The sequence below is a fragment of the Taeniopygia guttata genome, chromosome 4 (assembly GCF_048771995.1).
Source record: "Taeniopygia guttata chromosome 4, bTaeGut7.mat, whole genome shotgun sequence".
In the NCBI taxonomy this organism is placed as follows: domain Eukaryota; kingdom Metazoa; phylum Chordata; class Aves; order Passeriformes; family Estrildidae; genus Taeniopygia; species Taeniopygia guttata.
Genome location: NC_133028.1, coordinates 439,662 through 444,676, shown reverse-complemented (window position 1 = coordinate 444,676; position 5,015 = coordinate 439,662). Strand labels below are relative to the sequence as shown.

General features: G+C 58.2%; 1 long non-coding RNA gene across 1 annotated transcript; it reads right to left on the bottom strand.

Annotated features, from left to right (window-relative positions):
• Positions 1–1,653: 1,653 nt before the first annotated feature.
• Positions 1,654–4,766, bottom strand: LOC115494834 (uncharacterized). The gene is made up of 2 exons (XR_003959874.4): positions 4,637–4,766; positions 1,654–1,902 (listed from the first exon to the last, which is right to left on the bottom strand). It is a non-coding gene; the product is annotated as an uncharacterized lncRNA (long non-coding RNA).
• Between the last annotated feature and the right edge of the window lie 249 nt (positions 4,767–5,015).

The window sequence follows — 5,015 nt, the reverse complement described above, 5'->3', positions numbered from 1 at the left end:
CATCTCGGCAGGATAAATGTGTCCCTGTGCTTCCCAGGACACTTTCCTGCTCCCTGCCTCAGCCAGGTGTGCAAACAAGCTGAGGGGGAACCGAGGCTCCCCTGGAGCCGGGAATCCGCTTGGAGCATCTCCGGAGCATCTCCGGCTCCCGCTGGGAGCGAGGGATGAGGGTGTCCCTCCCTCCCTCCGGGGCTGTGCTCCCTCCGTGTCCCAGCTGCCAGTGCCACACCGGCATGGACCGTGCACCTCCTGCCCTGCTCGCTGCGGATCCCACCCAGCCTGGCCAGGCGGGAGAAACAATCCAGCTTTTTCTGAGTGCAGGTGAACCGTGGGCTCAGCTTTGAGCTGAGAGAGCTGAGACCCCCTGGTCTGGGCTTGGCTTTGCATCCCAGAGCTGCCAGTGCTGAGGCACCTGTTGCAGGGATGTCCTGCAGTCACTCACTGTGGGGTTTTAAGGAAACACTGAGGACTTTTAAAGGAACCTGCCCAAATCTCCAGATGCTCCTCACTGCTAGCTCACAATGCACAGGCAGAGGTGGCCCTGCTGTGGGGGCTGAGGATGTCTGGGGGGATGAGGCCATCTTGCAGGCACAGGTGCCACCCCAGCTGAGACTGGACTGCAGAAAAAAGGCATTAAAATGGTCACAGCCCTGTGTGCTCTGCAAGACTGGCTGTGATGGACAAAGCCACAGCTGTGGGTTGATGGCTGCAGCTTCCATCTCACTGCTGGCTTGGACAAACCCCAGCACATCGGCCCTTTCCTCACTAAATCCACCTTTTGTTACCAGTTTGCTCCTTCTCCCTGTTATTCTCTCCCCTGGAGCTCAGTACTCATTTCTGCTGCCACGGGGCTCTGCTGTCCCTGCACAGGGGCAGGGTGAACTCACCACACTGAGCTGGGAAAACCAATTCTGCTCTGCCCTCTGAGCACCCATCGCAGGCCTGGCAGGGACCAGACAGAGGTGAGGACAGAGAAGAGTGAAGTTTGGCTGGGAAAGAGCCTTGGCTGCTCTGCACCAGCTGGGACTGTGCAAAGCTGAAAGGATCAGTGGGGATTGTTCACCCCAAGGCCAGGCATCACACCAAAAGCTGAGCCGGGCATGGGACAGGGGAGGCAGCTCCAGGCTCTGCCTGCTCAGCTGCAAAGCAAAGGGGCCAAACTCATCAGCTGGCTGTGACAAGGTCACCCCCTGGCACCCACCCTGAGGGGGCGGTGGCACTTGGGGGTGGCCAGAGATATCCATGGAGCAGTGGCAGCCTGGGGAAGGGCTCCGTGTGCCACAGGCCAATGTCCCAGTGCCCCCAGGTGCAGGATGGCCCCGTGGCTGGGACACTGGAACTGCCAGGGAGAGCTGCAGCTGATCTCCAGGGACCTGCTGCCCCCAGCCAGGCTGCGTGAGACGGTGCCAGCCTGTGTGTCCCTGCTCCTGCTTGCCCTGCAGGGAAAGAGCACCAAGCCGCTCCTTGGAGCAGCAGCAGGGAGTGATTCCCCGGGAGTGGGAGTACAGGGCACGGAGCAGCCTGTGTGTCCCACCTGGGCACACCCCAGGACACGCTGGCCCTCCCAGGTGCCACATCTGATAAAGGCACAGCAGTGGGCGATGATGGAGGGAAAGCCCGTGGAGGAAACAGAATCAAAATTCATGACAACTCTGCCTTTCAGTTTGGTGATTTCAGGGCCGTTCATAAATTTACATGTTTAATTAAATGCTACAAGCAACTGATTTTTCCATTAGGCTCTGTGTTCCTTATTGCACTCCACAAGGCTCGGGCTCTCCTGCCTTGTGTGCAAGGCCAGATAAGGCTCCCCTGCCATTCCCAGAAGCAGCAGGAGCAGCTTTCCAGGGGTTTTCATGCTGGGTGGTTTCTCTCTCCCCACGCCTTCTTCTTTTCTGAACAAGCCTGGAAATAAAGAAGAAGGAAATTTCCATGGGATTGTCTCCTCTCTCTGCCAAAGGTGTCTTTCAAGGCATGAATTAGAAAAGGAGGAAGAAAAGGAAGAAAGAGGAGGCTGAGAGCTCTACAAGAAAGGAAACCGGAGATAAAGCAAATAAATAAAGCCAAAGGGAGAGAATACAGAGGGAGGTGAAACGGATCCTTACGGGCTCGGAGTCACTGCTCCACAGCTCCCTCCTGGCACAGGAGACCCCAGGAAAAAAATCCCATTTCCCCACACACCAAGTGTCCCCTTTGAAGGAAAATCAGCAGCCAAGCTCCGCGTGTGGGGCTGCACCGTGGAAAAAAGGTCACTGGGATGAGGTGCCCGGTGCCTCCCGCCTGCTCTTGCCTTTCCTGCTGCTCCCATCACCTCACCAGAGTGGACTTCGTGGCTTGCTCCCAGAGGAAGTGAATTTGCTCCACTGAACTGCTTGGGGAAGGAGAAGTGTCCTGGTTTGGGGCAAATTTGGGAGAAAACCTCCAAACAGGGAAAAGGGGCAGGGAAAATGGAAAAAGGGAAAGAGGAGAGGGGGATGGGAAAAGGGAAAGGGAATAGGAAAAGGGAAAGAAAAAGCGGGAGGGGAAAGAGGAAAGAAGAAAGGGAGAGGAGGATGGGAAAAGGGAAGGGGACCAACTGGCTCTGCCTTTAAGCCAGAGACTCTTCAGTTCTGCAGATGGAAGTCACTTGTCAAAACTAAAGCAGGAGCCTCATGCCACCTTTGCTGCAGCCAGCAGGCTCAGAGGCTCCGTGCACTTCCCCATCACAAAATAAATGAGGCATTCAGCCCTTATTCCCAGGAAAAGACCACAAAACCCCAGTTCCCTCCTCAGCACTGCTTGGATGCTTTGGCCCTTCTGCAAGGATGAGTTTCCTGAACACCATCAGGCAAAGGGTTACCACAAAAGCAGCAGTTCTGGCTGTGAAAGGATATTTAGAAGTTATTTTGCTCCTAATGTTGCTGGAGAGAGCGAGTTACAGAGCAAATTGGTTCTTAGGATGCATGTGACACTACAGGGAGCCGTGTGTAATAAGGCAGTGTGATCATAAAACCCCCCGGTTCATCCTTACAAAGGAATCTGACCCTCTCTGGAATTTGTCATTGGGGATTATGGATGATTTTTTTATTTCTTTTTTAATGCTTGCAGCAGTCAGAGCTGTGAAGGGTGAAGGCCTTGAAGCTGCTCTCAGCCCAGCTCAGCGCAGGGACAGATGAGGGTGTGTAACATTCTGGTTTTTCTCACTTTCCCCTTATCCCAAGGAGGCTCATTTCCTGCCAGGCTGGAGGCAGAGGAGCCAAAGGACTTTCCAAGGCTCTGCAGCATCTTCCCAAGGCCAAGACTGAGACCAGTATTAGAGCCGAGGGAAGTTGAGTCACCTCATTGCCAGGCTGGATGTCAGCACAGGTTATATTTTATATAAACATAAACCCAGGCACTGTCCCCCCTGTGCTGCAGCACATCCTCCGTGGGCGAGGCTGGGTCAGTGCTGGATCTCGGCTGGCAGGTGGCAGGTCCCACCCCAGGGGTCACAGCTTATTAAAATGTAATTGCATTGTAAATTGGATGCACTGAACTATTGTGAGATCAGCGTCCAGGCCTCTGCCCGGATGGTGGAGAATGTTAATGATCCCTCTCCACACTGCAGCCAGAGGGGAGTTGGGCTCCAGCCCTTCCTGGTGTCCACCCTGAGGCTCCCCTGAGGCCATTCCCTCTGCTCCTGCCCCTGTTCCCTGGAGCAGAGCCCAAATCCCCCCGGCTGTCCCCTCCTGGCAGGAGCTGTGCAGAGCCACAAGGTCCCCCTGAGCCTCCTCTGCTCCAGGCTGAGCCCCCTCAGCTCCCTCGGGAACTCTCCAGCCCCTTCCCAGCTCCCTCAGGAACCCTCCAGCCCCTTCCCAGCTCCCTCAGGAACTCTCCAGCCCCTTCCCAGCTCCCTCAGGAACCCTCCAGCCCCTTCCCAGCTCCCTCAGGAACTCTCCAACCCCTTCCCAGCTCCCTCGGGAACTCTCCAGCCCCTTCCCAGCTCCCTCAGGAACTCTCCAGCCCCTTCCCAGCTCCCTCAGGAACTCTCCAGCCCCTTCCCAGCTCCCTCAGGAACTCTCCAGCCCCTTCCCGGCTCCCTCAGGAACTCTCCAGGCCTTTCCCAGCTCCGTTCCCTGCCCTGGCCTCGCTCCAGCTGCCCTGGCAGGCTCTGGACGATGGAGGCACTCAGAGCTGAGCCATTTTCCGCTGTTGCCCCTTCTGCCCCTCCATCCCCGCCGGTTCCCCAGCACATCCCGGCTCTGTGGGGCAGGGCAGCCCTGCAGAGCCCCCTGGCCGTGCTGGCTGTCCCGCTGCCATCGGCTGCGGCACTCGGGGCTCGCAGGCCGCGCCCGCCGCTGACAGCGCCGAGCGCATCGGGGCGGCTCCGTCGGGTAAATCCTCCGCTCCCCGCCGAGCTGCGGGCACGGCCGGCGCTGGGAGCTGCGGGGGGACCCCAGAAAGGCTTTTGGGGGTGACAGGCTCGGATCCTGTCCAAGGAGGGGAATCTGGGAGAGCTCTGAGAGCAGAGAGGCGGCGCATCACACGCAGGGGGGAGAGAGACACTGTGCAGTTAAAGCCTCGCTCTGTTAATGACGGCAATTAGCACGGAGCTCCCATTAAAAGAAACACGATTTTGTTGTGTACACGAGCGGAGAAGAGTAAATACCCATTACTTTACCCATTTTATCTTCCGCAGGAATGGGGCAATCGCAGGCTGCTGTTGACAAACCATCTCCTTCCCTGCGGGGCTCCGGGGGCTCTGGGCCCCCACGCTTTATCCCGTCCCCCCGGGCTGTCCCCGCCTGTCCCCGCCTGTCCCCGCCTGTCCCCACCTGTCCCCACATCCCCGGAGCGCCCCTCCCGTGACCCACCCGCAGCCCCGCTGTGCCCCTGTCCTGGGGCTGGCCGGGAGGGTCTGCGGGGCTGGTCAGCTCCGGCCGGGGTGTCCCGGGTGTCCCGGGTGTCCTGGATGTCCTGGGTGTCCAGGGTGTCCTGGGTATCCTGGGTATCCTGGGTGTCCTGAGTGTCCTGGGTGTCCTGGGTGTCCCAGCCCTCCC